At 43.0% G+C, this 21,664-nt stretch overlaps 1 protein-coding gene across 13 annotated transcripts in view; it reads right to left on the reverse strand.

Annotated features, from left to right (window-relative positions):
- Positions 1-21,664, reverse strand: part of EYA4 (EYA transcriptional coactivator and phosphatase 4) — a 614,551-nt gene that overhangs the window by 504,559 nt on the left and 88,328 nt on the right. For 4 of the 13 annotated variants that reach the window (XM_069235265.1, XM_069235268.1, XM_069235266.1 and 1 more), the window contains exon 2: positions 14,040-14,166. The exons of the other annotated variants lie outside the window; for them this stretch is intronic. The gene's annotated coding sequence lies outside the window, so the exon portion shown is untranslated. The remainder of the gene's footprint in view (positions 1-14,039; positions 14,167-21,664) is intronic. 13 annotated transcript variants of the gene reach the window in all.

The raw sequence follows: 21,664 nt of genomic DNA on the forward strand, positions 1-21,664 counted from the left end.
AATGGCCGGGGGTGCGGGTTCGGTGGTGTTATGTTGGGTCTGGTGTCCGAAGCTGTCGTGGAGGTCGCTGATCTTGCGATGGAAGAAAGTGGCGAGGGATTCGCACAAATCCTGTGAGGGCGTGACGGCGTTGGCGTTGGAGAACTCCTTGACGATGCTGAAGAGTTCTCTGCTGTTGTGGCTGTTTTTGTCCAGTCTGTCGGTGAAAAAGTTCTTTTTAGCAGCGCGGATCAGGCAGTGGTGTTCGCGGGTAGCGTTCTTGAGGGCGGTCATGTTGTCAGCGGTGTGGTCCTTGCACCAGGCCTTCTCGAGGGCGCGACAAGTTTTCTTTGATTCTTTGAGGGTGTCAGAGAACCAGAGAGGTTTTTTGGTGTTGGTCTGTCGATGCATGCGTTTGAGGGGAGCAAGGTTGTCTGTGCAGTTGGAGATCCAGTTTGTGAGGCTGAGGGCTGCGTCGTTGGGGTCGGTGGTGAGGGTGGGGTGGTTGGCGGCAAGTGCTGAGAAGAGTTGCTCTTCGGGGATCTTGTTCCACTGTCGACGAGGGATGGGTTAAGTGCGGAGGTGGCGGGTCTCGCGGCGGAATGTGAAGTGGACACAGCTGTGGTCGGTCCAGTGTAGAACGGAGGTGTGCCTGAAGAAGACGTGTTTGCTGGCGGAGAAGATAGGGTCAAGCGTGTGTCCGGCGATGTGGGTGGCGGTGTTCACCAGTTGTTTGAGGCCGAGGTTGGCGAGGTTGTCGAGCAGGGTGGTGGTGTTGGGGTCGTTGTTTTGTTCCAGATGGAAGTTGAGGTCGCCTAGGAGGATGTAGTCCGGTGAGGCGAGGGCGTGCGGGGAGATGAAGTCGGCTATGGCGTCGCTGAAGGGGGCGCGCGGTCCGGGAGGACGGTAGACGAGGGATCCTCTGAGGGTGGTCCTCGGGTCGGTGCGAATCTGAATCTGCAGGTGTTCAGCGGCGAGAGGGGTGTCTTCGGTGGAGGTGGTGACGCTGATGGAGTCTTTGAAGACGATGGCGATACCTCCTCCTACTTGGTTGGTGCGGTCTTTTCTGGAGATCTTGTAGCCTTCGGGGATGGCGGTGGCGATGTCTGGAGCAGAGGAGTCGTTCATCCAGGTCTCCGTGATGAAGGCGACGTCCGGTGCTGTGGAGTCCAGGAGGTCCCAGAGTTCAACGGCGTGCTTGTGGACGGATCGAGCGTTGACCAGGATGCACTTGAGGTGGTTGATGGCGCGTGGGCTTGTGGTCGTGGTAGTTGCGTGGTGGAAGATGCGTTTGCAGGAGTTGCAGGCGAAGGGTCCATGGGTGCGTTTGGGGTGAGCTTGGAAGCAGGTGTTGGAGCGTCCTGGGTTGAGTGCGAGGAGGGTGGTGGGGTCGTAGCGGATCAGCGGGGTTTGGGAGAGCTGGGGACCAGGGGTCGTGGCGCTGGGCGCGGGCGCAGCATACAGGATCACTGACTTAAACCTGCTCACAGGCAATGACCCAATCAGTGCAGGCGCCATCTTGTCACAACTTGCTACAGGGATCCACTCATTAAGATCCCCGACTGTACCGCACTCCCTCAAGCTCTTCTCTTCCTCATAGGGCTCACAGTCTTGGCAAGCGGACAGACACTGGTGCTCCAGGGACAGGTGGTTTTGGGCGCCCCTGGGTTATGTCCCCTCACCCAGCTGAGAACCTGGCAGGCCTTCACCTTAGCCTCCAGCCATGGTCACAGGCAGATGTCTTGCAGAGCTTCTCCTCCATGTGCAGCTTGTGTGGCTGCTTGACAGTTGACAGTTTTGGGGGCCCCAAGCTCCCCTTCCTATAGTACATTTCCAAGCATCAAATGTGATTTGGGGACTGAGTCCTTGAAGTTTGTGTTGGGGTTCTGCTTCCTTTTGAAGTGCCCTCTCTTCTGACCTGCCATCCTTCCAGAAAGCAGTCAGTCAGTGCAGGAACAACTCCAAATCTGACAGCCCACAACAGAAGCCAAGAGGTTCACACATGGATTCCAGCCACAGTAATTTGTATATCAAAATGTTACCCCAGCCCTATTCCATCCAGAGATGTGACCAGGCCCCTTTCCAGTGACCTCTCTCTCTCTCTCTAAATTAAAGAGCACCATTTGAAGTGTACTGGAGAGCCTGGTTCTACGCCTAACAATGAGTCTGACCCAGCTTTCAGGAAGTCAGTAATCCACAAATCTAATTTGGGATGGGGAGGATTCCTCCACCTCCTCAAATTCTTCCAGTTTGTCAGGGGACTCCCCAAAATGGAACCCAGAGTATTCCATGTATTGTACCATTTACAGGCACAAATACTCCCAGCACATGCATTTAACACACACACTCAATGCGCAGCACTACATACTAAACTGATGAAGGACAAAGTTAAGTTAAGCACACAGCAGCATGACCTTACATGAGTGAGTCTGCAGGCCTTACTCCAGTGACACAGGTTAAAAAAAAGGCCTATTTACGCCTACTGATCATTACATGGTACGCAGCAACAACTACATTTGTGCTACGTAACCCTGGGTAAAAGCTGGAGCCTTTCATCACTATGAGGGTAGTGCTTAGGGCATTCCTTGGGGTCCACAAATAACAACAATCAACAACAGGGATCCAGACACTGCAGTTGAGGCAATCTGTGCAGAGGTGAGTGTCCACCACCATGCAAGTTTTTGTTGTTGTCCCAAAACAGGATTCCTGCATCATGAGCTATGTTTAACATGGTGGATGCCTGGGGCACTGCTGGGGGTGTCAACTTAATACCATTTTAAATGAGGCACCCTTATATGCAGGTCTACTGGAATTATGTAGCAGGAGAGAAACCAATAATGCTGCAGGATTGGCTAAATTATGCTGCAAGAAAAGCCAAATTATGCAGCCTGACATGACACAATTTGTGATAGTACTACATCATTATTTTCATATTTTTTTTTAACATGGTAACACTGTCTGGGGAAAGAGTTCACCTTAATAGTACCAATTTAACGCTCAAATACTGTAATAGGCAACTGAAAGATGACGTGTCAGCTTTTGCAAAATGGTCTTCTACTGCGCAGGAACATGTGTTTATTAACGTTTGATCCATTTGAGCCAGAAACAACATTTTTGGGTAAACTGCAGATTGTGCAGCAGATGATGTATTATGTGGCAAATGCAGCAAATCTGTGACTATGCATACAATGCTGCAGCCGTAGAATCACCCAAGTCCAGCAGCCCTGCTTATATGTCTATGGTATGTGCTGGCTCACTTGAACATTTAAACAAACATTGTGACAGATAATAGCTGTGCAACTTGAGTGTGTGGCCCTTAGAGTCCTAGAAATGTCTGATATGGAAGAAAAGTCTTGGTTCACAGCACTACCGAAGCTTGGGCACTGTGCTTAAAATTCTGCATTATAAAAGTCACTATGGTTAAGAAAAGGAATCAGAAGATGTTTATATTGTAAGTGGTGATGGTAAATCTAAAATGTGTACACATCAAAACACTGCTATTTTGATAAATAGCCAGTATTTTGCTACATTTTTAATAAAGTGTTTGTATGTCTTTACTTAGTGAACAAAAAAACATAAATTCAACAACATTTCATCATGAAGGCAAGACAAAACTAATGAACATGCAAGGGCAAATAGTGAATAAGCTCTGTGTCTTTATGAAAGACTAAGGGATCTGAACAGCACCCACTTTTAAAAAAATCTGAAACTAAAATATAATTGTCTCAGCAAGGTAAATACATAAAAGGATGCACAGTGATTCTAAATAACAGACTACAGTGTATACTGTATCTGCAGTCTAACAAAATAACTATGTCATATGCTCCATCACAAAACCCTACTGGGAACACACAAAGGATAACTTAATCATCAACAAAATTCCATGGTTGTGATGGATAGGCCCTCCAAAAATCAGAAATCAATGAACAATATATGAAAGACAATGAATGAAAAGAGGTGACCAAAAGCACATTTCTCTCTATCTGTATTTATTCTAGTTTTTAAGAAAAATTGAAGACATGACGTCACTTGTACCTAAAGTTGTCTAAAGCCACACACAGAAATGACATGGTGCTGTAATGCTTTTGTGTTGTGACACACAGCTTGTTAAGAGCCATTGTGGGCCCTTTCATTAAACAGTACAAAAGATCACTTGGCACAACATATACAGGTTCCTAAAACCGATAAATAAAGTGCAGCCAGTGCCACGCTGCAAACCCTGGCTTGCCTCAGCAATTTAAATAAAATAGACTAAATGGAAAGCCCAAGTACCTCTTGTCATTGACACAGATCTATTTTCATGGTCTGAATCAACAGCGCAGCTGTCGTCAGACAACTATGTGAGAAACACCAATAGAGGGGGCTTTACCTACGCCAAGTAGGGAGCCAGGAGCACATGTTTTGATTGAGCAGAAGTTGTGTGCGTCCACAAAAAAGTGCCCTCCACACAGCTGTGATCATTTTATTTATCCTGAGATTTAACTTTCAGTGGCACATACGACATTGTAATGCTATTAGAATGTCTTAAATGACTAGATAGTTAATGGAGTTTTTCTCTGGCAGGAGCACAGACGGGGGGAGGAGGGCAGTTATTAACATCCATCAATTTTTATATCTGGTTTGGGGGCTTCAGAGCAGTCATTTTGATTTTGAATAGAAGGTTCGCAGTAGTTTTAAGGATCTAGAAGCAGACTGTTAAGGGGTTCCTTAAGCACAGACATCATCACATCTGCCATCTTGAACAGCTGGTCGTTTGTTAAAGCGATTTGAAGGACAAATGCAAGTTGAAAAAGCATTGGAAAAGCAAATAGATCTGGCCTTGGCAAGCTTGCGATTTTATTCATTTATTTGCAAACACATGAAATTGACACAAATAGTGTAAAAGGAATAGCAAGTAAAAAATACCACAGTATAAAGACGGAGTGCATGTTTCCAAACAGTTTAAACACAGAACCCTTGTAAATATATTAAAAAAAAAAAAAAATTAAATGAAAGTAGAAATTGGTCTTCAAGCCTGTAGTAATGACGCCGACACAGAAGTAAGTTGTTAAATGAGAATTTATGACTTTACTTCGGATGAACAAGCGCAACTCCTTCTCCCTGGCCAGTCACATCGCAACTGCTGCAAACAACCGACCAAGTCGAAATCCGCATTCCATTGGAACGCTTACATGGTAACGCTTAAAGAAACATCCCATTAAACAAGATATACAACACAACATATATCTTCCTCCCTTCTGTACCTTTAACGACAAATAAAAATTTTCAACACAAAACAAAAACCCATGGCATAATCAAGATGGAAGGGAAACCGTACATTTATTACAAATGAATATAGTCCTCTAAGTAACAAGGTGGTTTCCTGATCCTTGGACTCCGATGACCTTCAACTGGTCTTGAGGAGCGATCACCTGCAATCTCCTCGCACCTTCGAGAGTCACTATTTCCATCACGGTTTCCAGTATTACCACTCCTGGACATACAACCAAACTCCTCATCACTCATCAACATAAAACTATTACCATCAGACATACCATGCAACAGCTTCACATCTCCAACATTCCCTTTCTGATAAGGAGCCACTCTCCTCTTATTCCACTTGTTTCCATTCTCTAACACCACATAACTCCTACCTACTTTACTAACTTTGAACTAGCCTATACATTTTGAAAGTCTTCCGGACAAACTGCCACGTTTGATTTTCACCCAATCTCCTACAACCACATCACTCTTCCTTCCCTTCTCTTTTATAACCTCCACATTTTTGGAATCACCACACAACATCCAAGCAGGGGTTATGTCTTAACCTGGTTTTCTGCCTCTCATCATTTCAAACGGGGAATGACCTGTTGCCTTGTAACCGTGGTGCTATGGGCCCAAACCATATCTCCCATTTTCATCACTTCCACCCCACTTTGAATAGCCATGAGAATGGTACCTTTCTCTCTACCATTCCATTGGCTTGGGGATTGTATAAAACAGTACGATGGTAAATGATTCCTTGACAGTCAAGGAACCCTTTCATCTCCCGTGACGTGAGTTGGTTACCATTATCCGTTATTAAAATGCGTGGAAGTCCCTCTTCTACAAATATCCCGTTTAAGGTCTCAATGGTACTTCTTGTCGTTGAATGCACATTAACCATGACTAGGGCATTTCGAAAACTATGCCTTATGCCATGTATAGGACCAATGAAGTCCAGGCAAACTGTACTCCACGATAAGCCTGGATCTTCAATGTGCCCACACACACTAGTGGCTCCAGTTTTCAATCTTTTTTCACTTTCCTTGCAAACCCCACAATCTTCCACCCAATGAGATAGCAAGTCATCCATACCTGGCCACCAAAAATTTAAAAGATACTTCAGGCCAATCCTCCATCCACATTGACTTCGGGACAATCGTATATAGTGAGCCTGAATATACCATCAACTCTACACTCTTGCCCAAAATGGAAAAATAGCTCTTCGGTCTTGATTCTCTCTCCACATCAGTTTCATCTGAGCGTACCATAAGCACTCAGTCTTCCAAACAATTCTCCTCCCCATAAGATTCAGTCGCAGTCACACGTGTTCTGTACCCATCATTGCACATTCGCACAAAATGCCCTTTGCGACCACACTTTCTGCAATCCTTATTTAAAGCATAACACCACTGAGCTTCGCGGGTGTGAGATGAACTCCCGCACATGAAGCATCCTTAAAATTTTGCTGGTTTACTCTCCTTTGCAACCTGTTTACAAGTAGAACCACTATGCTTAGAAGCGGTACTCTTTTTTTATATAAGCGCCACATCACCCTCCCCTGAGACGTTGTCTTTTTTACTAATCTCCTTCAGGCACAACTCCGACTCCTCCACTATTTTAGCTATTGCTATCGCATCCTTGGGAGACAGATATTTCGCTGCTCATAACCGTTCCTGAGTCTTCTTGCTCCGACAGTGACAATAAATTAATCTCAAATCAGTTCATCTGTCATTGTACCAAATGTACCTTTCACTGAAGGTTCGTATAAACTCGATGTAAAGTCATCTAGCGACTCTCCTTCTCTCTGGTGTCTGGTGTAAAATTTATATCTTGACATAACAATATTCTCCTCCTTAGAAAATCTCTTTTCCAAACGTAGTTTCGCCTCATCAAATACATTTTGCAAAGGCTGACCATCATTGTCGCAAATTTCTTGTAAGTATTTAAATATGTGATGTGCTTCCTTGCCAATTGTACTTAACAAAAATACTTTTTTCCTCAAGGGTGAAAATGTTTGTCCATCTAATGCCAATAAAAAAAATTCAAAAATGTCTATCCACTCCTCCCACTGAATGGCTGGTTGACCATGTTGGTCCAACAAAGTGGGAGGCAAATTGATAGAGGAGGCCATGACAAGTGTCACAGACAACTGAACATAAGAGTAACAAAGTTGAGAGCACTGCTGCTCCACTATGCTCAAGGCTAATCACAAGTCCACTTTCAGTTTCTGCCTTATACAGCAAGGCAGCGCTCCTGAGGGCTTTTCCTTTAAAGTGCGAGTCCCAAGAGACTTCAAACACGGAAGCCATCAAAACTGGAGAATCTGCACAAGCTTAATGCACGAGCTCGTCGCGTGCATGGTTGTATACACGTTGCCAGGCAACCGCCGCAGGAACACCAGTAAGCCCTGCACACGCACGTTATGTGGCAACACTGTTTTGAACAACAAACAGAGACCTCACTGGTAATGTGCCAATGTTGCCGGTCTCTCGCCACACAAGTTGCGCGTATACTGTGGACTTCAATTTTCAAAGTCCACTGTCAGATGCGGCAATCAAAATGAGACACGGAGCACGTCTTGTCCAAACGTTGGACCATCACGGATGTGACTGAAGCAAATCCTGACTCGTTGCCAAAATGTAGTAATGATGCCGACACAGAAGTAAGTTGTTAAATGAGAATATAGGACTTTACTTCGGATGAACAAGCACAACTCCTTCTCCCTGGCCAGTCACATCGCAACTGCTGCGAACGAAGGACAAAGTTGAAAGCAATATTCCATTGGAACGCTTACATGGTAACGCTTAAAGAAACATCCCATTAAACAAGATATACAACACAACAAAGCCCCAGAGTTAAATTGGACTACGTCTTAGGCTGAAGTGAACATTAAAGCAAAATGCCATCACTCACAGTCAAGAGAGCCAACCATTGATGTTGGCTCACTCACGGCCCCTGCTGTAGGCTGTTGTGGCCGAAAGCCAAATCTGAATGCCACTTGAACAGACCAATGGATGAGAAGGGTTGACAGAGCTGCCCCACACATGAACAACTGGAGAAACCTGCCCTATTCTCCTGCAGGGCAGCAAGCAAGCAAGCAGCGCTCCATCCTCATTTCACACAAAAAACCCACTCAACCTTTTCCAAAGGTATACATCCAACTGGCATTTCACACAGTTGTTTGGAAGAGCTAACTAAACACCTGAAGCAGGTCTGTGAGAGAGAAAATTGTGACTCAAGCTAGATGTTATTTTTGACATATTTACACAGCATGGAATAATCAAGCTGCGCTTAAGATCACGAGGAATCCCTTTCTCAGTAACTTATTTCAGATTTCCTAGGGACCAAACAAAGTAATTTTACCTTTCTCTGACAGAATGCTTCTGTACTGAACTAAGAGTGAATAATTACAGAATATCTGAACATATAACATATATATTGGTGATTACGTTTAATTTAATTCTGCTACATCGCCTTAACAGATGTTGAAATTACAGAATAAGCTTTAGATGCACGTCATCTATGAAGCCTTCTGGTAAAAGAAAAAAAAGCATTTGCAATGCAGAGGGTCTCGTGTTTGCTCGAGTTAGAGCTATTAGCGCTGGAAATTCCTAATTGAAAATGAAAAGTAAAACAGTTGACATAATCGAACCGATTCAAAGTGCCACGGTCGCCATGAGCGTGAGCACGAAGGAAGGATTAAAAAAAAAAAAAAAGTTTGCTCACAGTCAAATATATCAGCAAACGTTCAATTATCCGTGTAACAGTGTTAGTGTCCAAGGCGGTAACAAACCTCCCCAAGGAGGGACAAACGTAAAGCATTTACCAATTATAACAAAGGGTTTTTGAAAGGCAAGCCCATGAACTAACGAAAGTTATGGTCGTGAGGTGCGCGTGGTTAAAAGCCCACATAGATTCCAACACGTCGGAAAAGCAGCACTTGTGTGCTGCTCTGCTCAACCTAAAAACTTGCTAACAGGAAGCAGTGCTGTCAAATACAAATACCTTTCTGGGGGTGCTACTCAAACCACAACTGCACCTCAGGTGATTTCATGTAGCAAGTAACATGGCACCACTCATTTCCAACTTCATAGTAAAAGAATAGTTGAGGTGTGTTATACAAATATGTTATCTTGGGTAACCAATATTCCTCAGTCTGCCCGAAAATTACCGTTTTAAATCCGGTTATTTACTTTACTTTTACTATCGTTTTCTTGCGCTTCATTCAAATAAAACCATACAAAATGTCTATAAAATACCCATGGTTAACCTAATTATTGTTAATGATGATCTTAACTTTTTATGTTCGTAAAACTCTCATTCCCCCATGAGTTCCACAACACTCCTACATCAGAGTTATCACTAGGTATCTATGTCGGTGGTGGTATTTAGCATGTCCCTTACTTAATATTCCGTTTATGCTAGTCAACAGTTAATTTTATGACTGTAGCAAACTGAAGATTTAGAGCAGACGTGGAAGAAGTTGAACCGTCACCTTCCCTTTATTTAACTGATGTAAGTGAAACACATCTTCACCTGCGCAAATTCAGAAGAGCACTGTTAGTAGCACTCAAACATGGAGTGGGAAGTGCACTGTTCCAAGTACTGCTAACATGTGGTGAAGTCAGTACCAAGAAGGGATGAAGCTTTAGTGAAAGAGTTGGTAAATGGGGCTTTGAGTAGAAAAAGAATCAGTGACAAGTGAGGTTAGGGGAGTGCTGATGAGGTGGTGCAGGGGAACAATGGGGTCAGAGTGTTGTTGCTCCAAGGGCAGGACAGTACCTCACCAGCCAGTAAGGGGTTTAACTGAAAACATTGATGCTAACTAGCCCAAAGCAAAAGTCTTAAATCACTCTTGTTCTTTGACTCCACTTTTTTTATCTGGGCCTTCAAAGAACCACTTCGAACAGCTAAACGAGAGCCAGAATGCAAATAGCCAGAGAGGATTATGTCACGTAATTTAGACCCACCAGCCACTACGCAACTATGTGGACTAGTGATGAATACAGGCGCAACAAATTCAGCACAGGCTAGATAAAACAAGAGTTGCAGACACTGCATGGGGCATTGAGTTAAGCGAGAGGTCAGAAGAGGGGGCGTACACTCAGCAGGTGGAGGCAGTAGACAAGGAGAGCTACGTGAGCAATGGGGGCGAGAAGGGGGGGTGGATGCTGATAGGGCAGTGGGTCACAAGAAATGAGTGCAGGTGGGGTAAGGTGGCAAAATTCAGCTGTAGCATGGGTCAGCAGACGGAGGTGCAGTCAGCACAGAAGAGCACTGGAGAGTGAAGACTTTTCATAGGAATGAAACTCCTCTATGCCTTGACGTTACTCTCCCTCATCACCTTCAACTTCGGATCTTTCCTCACTGCTTATAGTATAGTATGCCAAAACACTGTCAGAATCAAGTGAGGTTGAGTACTGCAGCAGCTTCCATCATGGTACCACAAGTCAATTGAAAGGTGGAATTGTAATGCAGATTACTGAGTGAACAGTTCAGGACTACTGTTTGGTCTCGAGCAAGGAAGAAACGGAAGAGGGAGTTATTAAAAAGCAGAGCAGGAAGGAGCAGGGTAACAGAGTGGGCTTTAAATTAAAACAAAAACAAAAAAACACGCATTTGCAATGCAATGGGTGTCACGTTTACTCAAGTTAAAGTTATTAGCGTTGTAAACTCTTAACCGGACTTTTCTTGCCAGTTAAACTGAAAAGTAAAACAGTTTCACATACGCGAGCCAATGGCCGCCATGAGCACAAAGCACACAAAAGGAAACAGAAGTTCGCTTGCAGTGAAACGTATCGGTAAAAGTGCAATTATCCATGTAACCGTCAGAAGTGCAAATATCCACGTAACAGGGTCGATGTCATGCAAAGCGCTCTACTACTGCCCAGCGAGATCACACTGCCTATAAAATAAAGAGGAAAAAATAGTGCAGAAACCATACAGAAAACATGGAGCTTTGTATGTTTTCGGTATTTGCCCGGTATGCTCGAGGCTGGCTAAACACTGGAAAAGGCATGACATATGCATGCCTTTCACTAATTAAATCAAGCTAATTTTGAAAGGCAAACTCACAAACCAACCAAACTGATGGGCTTGGCATGGGCATGGTTAAAAGCCCACAGAGAGATTTCACCAGGGACAGAGCGCTTTGCGCTCAACCCTAAAAAGAGAAGAGCAGGGAGGGGTGAGCGAGGCAACCAATGAGCTGTTGGTTCAGAGAGAAACACAGACAACATAGGGTGGGGGGGAAGCACCACATACGAAAGAGAGCCTGAAAACGCATGCACTTCCACATAGTGGTAACAGCAAAAGAAACAAGCACTGGCAAAGCCAACAGGTCTCGCCTATGCAAGAGCTATTGGCGTTGCCAAAGTATTTTAGCTAGGTTCTACACCAGCGTGGCTGCTGTTCAGCATGGATAAAAGTTAGTGGTATACATAGGAGAGACACATGGAGTGTTGTAGAGTGGAATGGCGAAGAGTGGAGTAGAGTGCCAGAGAGTGAGGTGGCAAAAAGTGTCATGTACTGGAATAGCATAGTGTGGAGTAGCGTAGAGTGGCATACACTGGAGTGTCAGAGTAGAGTGGATTGGCGTAGAGTGTATTAGCATAAATTGTTGCAGAGTATAGTGGCATGGAGTGTAGTGGCATTGAGTGCAGTAGCACTGAATTCAGTGGCACGCAATGCAGCATCGTACAATACAGTGACAGAGTTGTGCACAGTAGAATGCAGTTGTGCAGAGTGCAGTGGAGTGGAGTTGAGTGATGCAGAGGACAGTGGCTTAGAGTGCAGTGGAATACAGTGTAGTGGCACAGAGTGCAGAGTACAGTCAAGAAGCAAAGAGTGCAATGGCATGGAGTGGTGCAGAGTAGAGTAGCATGGAGTGGTGCATAGTGCCGTAGACTCCAGTGGCGTAGAGTGGAGTAGCATAGACTGGAGTGGCAGAGAGTGCAGTGTTGCAGAGTAGAGTGTCAGATTGCACTGGTGTAAAGTGAAGTAGAGTGGCATAGAGTACAGTGATGCAGAGTGGAGTCATTAAGATTATAGTGACGTATAGTGCAGTGGCATAGAGTAGATTGTTTCAGAGTAGAGTGAAGTGGAGTGGGTGCAGTGTAGAGTGCAGTTGCTGAGAACGGCAATGAGTGCAATGGTGTAAAGTGGTGTAGAGTGCAGTGGCAGAGTGCAGTGGTGCAGAGTAGATTAGAGTGACGTACAGTGTATTGGCATAGAATGCAGGGGCACAGAGTTGAGTGTTACAGAGTAAAGTGCACTGGCATAGAGTGTATTGGGGTAGAGTGCAGTCTTGCAGAGTGGCGTACAGCACAGTGGCATAGAGTGGAATTGTGCAGAGTAGATTGGTGTGGCCTAGACTGGAGTGGTGTAGAGTGCAGTGGCAAAGATTGCAGAGGTGTAGAGTGTCAAAGAGTGCATTGACAGAGTAGAGAGGTACAGGACAGAGTAGAGGTGTAGCATGGAGTGGCAAAGAGTGGAATGGTGCACAGTGCAGTGGAGTGGAATGAGGTAAAGTGGAGTGGTGCAGGGTAGAATGCAGTGGTGTGGAGTTGCATTGTCACAACCACCCAAGCAACTGTCCAACTGTGCAGAGCAGAGTGGAGTAGCGTAGAGGAGAGTTTGCATGGTAAGGTAGTGCAATGCCTTTACAAATAACACATTTTCGATCTAAATGACCATTATGTTTGCTCAGACATGCAGATTTACTAATAAACCTTTACAGTGCACAAAAGAGAATGTGTGAAAATTGCAGTAATGATTTGTTTGATCATATTAAAGATTTGTTTCCAACACACATCAGAAACAACAAAAAATGTATTTCATTTGTGTTGCTAATTCTGATATATTCTGAAATACGTACACAGTTCTTTTTAATGTTGTCATGTGCTAGAAAAAACCTTTTCTATCCCCAGTATCTAATAAGATTCTAACATAAATCCTCTCACTTTGCAGTCAGAGAAAGAAAAGTAAACAAGCACCCTCGGAAGACAGCACCTGACATTTGATCTTTCAATGCACACGAAATGTGACAAGGTAAGAACAAGATTGAAAGGGAGTTTGTGGAAGAATACAGTAAACATTGTTTAGGCAATTGGAGGGACAAACTAAACCTGGAGAGCCTAAAGCAAACAAAACCATCAAATAGCCAGAAAATGTGAGTTACAAACCACAAAGCCAATGGTAATCAACTGAGAGGAATGTATTCCCAGGTCAACTTTCTGAAAGGCCCCAAGAAAAGCAGGTCCCTCAATATAAGCAGAGGAAGGATACAAGCGATCCAGCCAAAAAAGATGAGAGGCCAGTTGAAGGCCAAATACAAAAAAGGAAGGCAAGCAAATGTGTAAGAAGCAAGCAAATGAGACTGACAAGAAAGCTAACAAGTTATAAGCAAGAGGTTAAGACAAAGTCTGCAGTCAGTGTTGGTATTGTCCACACTAGACCTTTCAAGAACGAAACAAGCAAGACCTAAAAACAGACCATAGCATAAAAACATTAAGTAATGGGGGGCAAATCTTTCAATGTCAAAGGATTACTAACTTATGGGTGGTATACTTGAGCAGACACTGATAGGATACATATGGGTATGTATTTAAGTATTATTGCACGGGCCTGTGGGCAATAATGGCTTTTGAGTTCCCTCCCCACAGTTATGGGCCTGAGCAGAAGGCAAAAGCAAATAAAGGGGTAATTACAGCTGTTAGTGATCTGCATGCAAGGACGGGAAAGCTATAAGTGGTAAGCACCCCCCCACCCCCCAAAAATAAATAGAGAGCCTTGTGGGAATAGGAACTGGCCCTTACCTGAAAGAAAAGTTTAAAAATATCTCATTTATCCCACGGTCCTCCCTCAGTCACGTCGGAATCTGGCGTATGACATAGGGCTGTCCAGCATCCTCTTTTGTTCTGGCTGGGAGGGACACCCAATCAGCTAAAAAAAAAAATGTAGAGAAACATAAACAAAGAAGCATATAAATTCATCATTTTTATCACTGATGCTGTGATTATGATTAAAGTGTTTACATTATTGAAACCTGTCCTACAGGAAGTCAAATGAGGAATCTTTGCTAGTTTAATGCACAATAAAGAAGGGGGAGCTTATCCTCAATTTCCTCCTGTCAAAAACACTGTTATCAGTATAAACTGTTTGCCTTTAGTCTCTGGTTTAATAGTTGTCATAATGCCGGGCACACTGACCACTTGCAATGTGCCTGTGATCATATCATCAAGACTAGAGGTTCCGATGCTCAATAATGTTAAAACTTCAATCATAATGCCTACACTGTGACATTTACTTTAGGGATGCTATAATTGAGGAACTTTCACATGGCCTTTAATACAGCACACTGAATGCAAGGTATGGCTTGCGACCACACCCTGCACCCCGCTCCCTCTGGTACCGAGCCCAGAGTCTGCAATCAGCCATAAACAGTAAGTATTGGGCATGAGGGGACTAGACAAACTCAGGGTATGGCCAAAGGCTCAATTCTTCCTCCTAGGTTGCCATGCATGACCACCAACAACAGAATGTACTTTGTTATTTTGCCTCTTTGAGAATGATAAAAAGGTTTGCCGAAAAGAAAAAATGTTAAAACCCACTCATTTTGTAATTCTCCTGAGGAGCAATATATGGTGTAAATAAAAAACACCAAAATCAATTCAGCAATCTGATTTGATAAAGGGGCAGATTTTGCTCCCAGGATGTATTTGGGCTGCCCGTGGCTCCCTGGACAACAAAAGGAAATCAGTCCTAAGAGGCGTGCACTACCTATAGCCATTATGGCTGGCTGTTGGCAACCAACCAGAACCCATTTTGACAGTTGAAAAGGTGGTCAACCAGACTGCTGTATTATCAGCAATATGGTGGGCCACCCTTTCAAATCATCAGAGTACAGTCATGTGTTAGGTGCTTTGTTATTGGCTGCTACCTAGTCAATCAGAAAAGACCACAGACAAATTTCTCAACTCAATGGTAAGACGGTATACATTGATCTTAGAAGTTGGCATTTTCCTCCTCTTAGCCCTGTGTGCCTGCAGCCTGTCTCCATTACACGTCTGGGTATGGTGACAGCTGGGCTTTGTGCAGTTCCTCTAGACAGCCACACACAAAGGTAGGTTGGTGTGACTGATGGGCTGTCTTGGGCAGGATGTGAGGATGGCACTTGACACAGCCTCACACTTGCACCTGAATAGGCTGTGCCCTGCCTCCCACACAAACAACTGCTTAACCACCTGTGGTGAGTCAGCAGCCAAGACAGGAATGGATGACCTCTGTGCACTTTAAACTCCTTCTTTGAAGGCTCCCACAATTCATAGGCAACACTGGGTATAAGAACTGGACTTCTCAACCTAGCAACTCAGTACACTTCTGGACTTGTGGATACTCTGCTGGACTGCTGATCTGGATGAACTGCTTTCTTGTTGGGCTGGCCTGCTCACTGCTGCCCTCCTTGCCTGGTTGAGAAGGACTGGACCCACAATACTTTAACCCAGAACCCGAGTGACTCAAGAGCTTTGCTGGATTACCTCTTGTTTTCTGAAGATTCAGGAACACAAAAGACTTCCAACTCACATCCAGCACCTGGACTCTATTGTCTGCGAGTCTTGCCCTGCTAAGTGGTGCAAATCCAGGACTGGGTATAAAATGTCGCTTCATCCAAAAACTGAGTGGCGATTCACCTCAATTTCCGACAGATCTCCAACTTTGTGCAACTCAGAGCCGACACACTGCCTCCATCTAAAGGATCAACGACGACGCATCACCTCCTCTGCTCCTCGTATCTCCCTCAACGTCAACGCAAACAAGGTAGTGTTTCAGCAGGCCAAGATTGGTCCTTGTATCTGACTTGTGCTCCACTGAGGTTGGCCTGACTTTTCAGATTTGATCTGCTCCAGCATGACCAGATAGTCTCAGATGGCACTTTATGGCTTAAAGCACTACATTTCAGTTTCTTCTTTAAAAATTTGTATCACGAGTTCTATTAACTGGATGTTTGTTGGTTTGGTATTGTTTTGTTCATTAAATGAAGCACGATTTAACAAATATGGGGTGATATCTGTTTGGGTGGTGTTTGCACTGCTTTAGTGTTTGAAGTGTTGCACAAATACTTAATACATTGTCTGTTAAGTTAAGCCCGACTGCTCTGTGCAAATCTAAAGGGAGCGAGCACAGGTTAATTTAGGGTGTGTTTGAGACTTAACCTGACTAGGATTGTGATTCCTGTGTGGGCAAGGTGCATATCTCTGCCAACCAGAAACCCAACTTCTAAGACTACTTCACTGAAGTTTCACGGTATTTTCTCTGGAACCTTTTCATTATAGACACGTAAAACCCAATCCCATGTATTAATCATTTGTAATAGAACATGAAAGATAACAGGCTCACTGAATAAACCCATTTGTAATCTACTACCCAAGTCTAATGATTTCTATGAAGAGAACAGTTACTTTTCACCAGTGACAAACCAAAGAAAACAGAAAATAAAGGAAAGACCCAATAGTAATTTCCTGAAGCAGGATGCTGATTGCTCAATCAATCACGGAGCAAGCAGTTTCAATCATCATGGCATAGACTATCTTAGATATACTTTCATTAAGATTTTGCATATTTGAGAACCACAATGGGGTCTGCAGAATACCAAATAAACACATTAGATGGGGAATATTTCTTATTAAGGAGTCATTGTTCCCTTAATAACACAGTTCCCTATGGCCTATTTTAAAGCATGAGAACCATATTTGGGCTGCTATCACTGTCAATAATAGTCTATTAGATAGAAGGATGTTACTTGGATGCAGGGCAACCACTGGCCAAGTGGGCATGCATGCTCTGCTCTAGTATCACAACATCATCTTATACCTTATGCTGAAAGGGCTCTGCCTTGATGGTTTGGTAACAATTGTGATAGGTGTTACTACCCCCATGGCATATACGCCTTTCATGGGAGATAGAGGTGGGCTGTATATCACAAAGCCTGTGTGCCACAGAAAATGACAAAACTGTAATTGTGCAAAATCTCTTTTATATCAGTGCCCCACATGGCTATAGAACCCTCTGCCAGGCACCCCATTGATTATCTACTTATAGTGAACTTGAGAACCAGCCATACTTGCCAGATATTCGCCTTCTTAACTGGTGACAACACCCATCAAACTGTGGCAAATGGAAATGCCCAGGATGTCGATTTTCCCTGGTGCCTACCAGTGATAGAAGGTGTGCAAAAGCAACACATTCTTGCTCAAAGCTTTCTAAATCAACGCCTTACCTCGTGACCGCACCTTTTACTAAGAAATTCAAAGGGCTGTTTAGGTGAACTGGGGCAATACGAGGCTAAAGTACAAGGGCATAAGGCAAGTAATGGAAAACTACACAAAACAAGAATTAAAAGTCCAAACCTCGAATATTTATTTAAAATTAATAATGATTACAGGAAGCAAAAGGTAATTGTTTAGTCAATTCAAATCAATAATTCATAATAATCAAAAAAATTGCAGAAAGTTAACTTCAAACAACTTCTATGTATAAAGCTAAGGACCAAACTGTTCTATGGATGGTTAAGATTAACCCCGTAACACCTGGGCTGCTGACCCCCTCCTCCCCGGACCTGTACCTTTTTCTTGGCTATTTGGGTAGTTCACGCTATGGCTCCATAACATTTTTCCACATAAGGTATCCATGTCAAATTTGAGTCCTTTTTTTCCCCAACGACCTGTGGTTTGTGGACTACCCTGGAGGGGACCGAAATATGGGAAATATATAGCTATATTTTTAGTTTTTTGGGAAAAATAGGAACACACTTCTCCTGATAAAAGTGTCTGGTTTTATTTCAGGAACATGCAGAGCTTAATATATATATATTATATATATATATATATATATATATATATATATATATATATATGGTTATTACAACTTTGGAGGAGGTGTTAATCCGTCCCAAATGTGACGGATATACCACCAGCCGTATTACGAGTTCCATAGGATATAATGGACTCGTAATACGGCTAGTGGTATATCCGTCACTTTACCGTCACTTTTGGGACGGATTAACACCTCCTCCAAAGTTGTAATAACCCCCATAATCACAGTTTTGGCATTTTCCAAAATGGTAGCCAATTTTCCTATTTTTTTGTGCTCTCAACCTTTTTCCAGTTTGTGGTGGAAACAAGTTTGAAACCCATTGGTGATTCAGGAAACCTATACACTTCTGAAAAATAGACAAACCTCAGAATCCAGCAAGGGGTCATACGTGTTGATCCCTCAAGGTTTTCCCAAATAAACTAACTGTTGAAATAAAGAAATAATGAAACCCAGTAGTAAAAAACACACCATTTGTGACAACATTTTCATCTATAACTTGTCACTATGGCTGATTTACAAGAGCAATATACCATTACGTCTGCTAGACCCTCCTTGCAGGGATATATAGGGATTGTAGGTTCTCCAAGAAGTCAAGATACCCAGAGCCAACAACTGAGCTGCACCATACATTGGTGTTCCATTGTGTACCGAGCACAGACCAATTTGTAGGATGAAATATGTAGAGTGGAAAAGGGTATCAAGGAAACCTATGTGTTTCTAAAATGGGCACAAGATAAGGAGTTTAGGAGCAGTGGTTATTCGTACATCTCTGAATTTGTGGGTAGCCATACTAGCATGTGATGTAGAAGATGTTTTTTTAGAACGTCTTCTTTCTTATACACTGGTTTAAATTGGGAAGGCACATTCAGAATCTAATTAATAATAACAAATGTTCTACTATTCTATGCTCCCACATGTCTTCCAATAAAAATGGTATTTCGTTTTTGTGGGTAGGCCAAGGGCCCGTGACAGGAAATCGTCCAAAACAGAACATGGATGCATCACATTTTTCCATTCAAAACAGGCCTTTTTTGCAAAGTGGGTAGCTGTGGATTTTGCACCCTAGCTCAGCCAGCACATAGGGAAACCTAGTAAACGTGCACATTTTTTAAAACTAGACACCTGGGAGAAACAAGAGTGGGATGACATGGGTGGCCCTCAGCTGTTTTTCTTTTTACCCAAAATCCCTTGCACACCTAAACTTTGATTAAAAACACATTTTCCTCTCATTTCTATGATAGAAAGTTCTGGAATCTGCAGGACACGTTAAGCTTTCTTCCACACAGCATTGCCCCAAGTCCCCCAATAAAAATGGTACCTCACTTGGGTGGGTAGGCCTAGCGCTCAGAACAGGATACATTAATTTTTCCACTCAAACCTGGCCCTTTTTTTCCCCAAAGTGGGTAGCTGTGGATTTTGAGCCCTAGCTCAGCCGGCACCTAGGGAAACCCAACAAACTTGCACGTTTCTGAAAACTAGACCACCAGGGGAGTGACTTAGGTGGCTCTCACTAACAAATTTTACTCATAAGCCTTTGCAAACGTCAAAAATTGGTTAAAAAAAATACACATATTTTCTTCACATTTTCTTTTACTGAAACTTCTGGAATATACAGGAAGCCACTTATCTTGTACCACCCTGAGTTCCCAATTGTCCCCCAATAAGAACAGTATACCACATGTGTGGGTGGGCCATGAGACCACAACACAAAAAGGCCCGAAAGCGCTACATTGAGAGAAGCAATCAGGATAGCTGCAGTGTCACTCGTGCAAACCTATGAATCACAAAACAAATTGAAAACTTCACAAACAGGGGATTCCTTGGTGGTGTGCCTTGCGTGGATCCCATGACGTTTTCTTACCCACAATGTCCTACATTACTGTGATGGAAATTTCTGGAATGCGCAGAAATCCACAAAAGCTTTACCCCACTTGGAAAACATTACACCACTTATGTGGCCGAGCCTAGTGCCAGGAACGGATCAAACCAATGTCATTTGAAGTCCTTGTTAGGGCTGAACTTGTGTATATGAAAACATTATGGATTAGGGCCTGTCGGGGGTACTAGAGAATATTTTCTATGCATCTACATTTTACTTACATGTTGGTGCCTTTGGAGTATATATACACATTGCTTTAAGAATCAGTCGCCAAATTGCTAAAACTGATGCTGATGTGCATAAGGTGCATGGCTACAGTCATGTAAAAAACAGAACAGAGCCAATGGTAAAACAAGCTTTGACTAAACACTAACCAATGCTATTTTTACAATATGCACAATGCTATTTTTACCATATGCGTGATGCCCTAACACACAAACCTGCAATTTCACCTTTAAACACTTATTATTTCTGAGTCCTAACCATTGTTTGAATATGCTTTCTACGAACTGAAAGCATAATTCTTGTGACAGCTATAATGTAATCCTTGGGATACAAACAAATGCCCAAGGTTAATACTAGTAATTGTTTTGCACACTAATTTTCTCTTTGGCTTCCATATTTGAAACTAAGGTGCCCGGTTTGCACAGAGCTCTGATGCCAGATGGAACTTGGCCAGCCTTTCATATAACAAAAAAAACATATATTGAAATAGATTGAGAAGTAGTCCTAATGGCAAAGCAGGAAAGTCAATGTGAAAAGAAACATAATGATGCACGTGAAAAAAAACATACATATTTGAAAAAGGATTTATGAATATTGACATTAAGCATTGGTTCCAATTTAAAGGTCCATACCTGCCAAAATAGAAACTGCTGTCCTGTGTGAATGCACAAGACCATCAACACTACGAGTTATATAAAAGCAACAGAAATAGTTCCCCTTTTTAGACTTTTCGGATTCTTTAGACTGTGTTCTCTGCAAAAGCATTACGCAAACAAATGAAGCAATATCTTACTGCAAATACTATATTTAAGTTTTTACTGTATAGAACATAAATGATTCATATTTGCCTACGTTTTAAAAACAATTCAGTAATGTTACTGCTACACAGATGTTCAGAAACCATGTTGGCATCATGTCATGCCAGTTCAACTGGGCCATGGGAGCTCAGCTACAAACAGGCAAACACAGTTACAAGTACTGTCTGCTATTTTAGGGAACTGAAGGGCAGGTGCCCGATGGATTTACCGTTCGCAAACCCTCAGAATTGGACAATCAGAGGGCTTGTTAACACAAATGCCCTTTTACTTATGTACTAAATGCATTCAGCGATTCAGAAAGTTTTGTCAAATCGCTAAATGTGTTTAGAAATGTATACCGCATCGGTATCTGGAAAGGGCGTGTTGTAATCCTCCCTTCCAAATATTGACTCAAAATCATATGTATTAATATCTTGCAACTGAAATCCGGTCACAAAACATTGATAGTTTACTGACCCACAAGTTGTGGTGGTAATTGGTTTGCATAATGGAAGGATACATAACTCCTTTGTGAATGTACAAAAAAAAGACTGATTTAGAACCATGGAACCACTGCCTCCTCTTAAGCAAAAAAGACAAAAATAAACTTTTATTTTTAAACACAGTCTTGTTTCCTTTAAGGAAAATGGGGTACATTTAAAAAGAT

This window comes from Pleurodeles waltl, chromosome 5, assembly GCF_031143425.1.
Source record: "Pleurodeles waltl isolate 20211129_DDA chromosome 5, aPleWal1.hap1.20221129, whole genome shotgun sequence".
Taxonomy (NCBI): Eukaryota; Metazoa; Chordata; class Amphibia; order Caudata; family Salamandridae; genus Pleurodeles; species Pleurodeles waltl.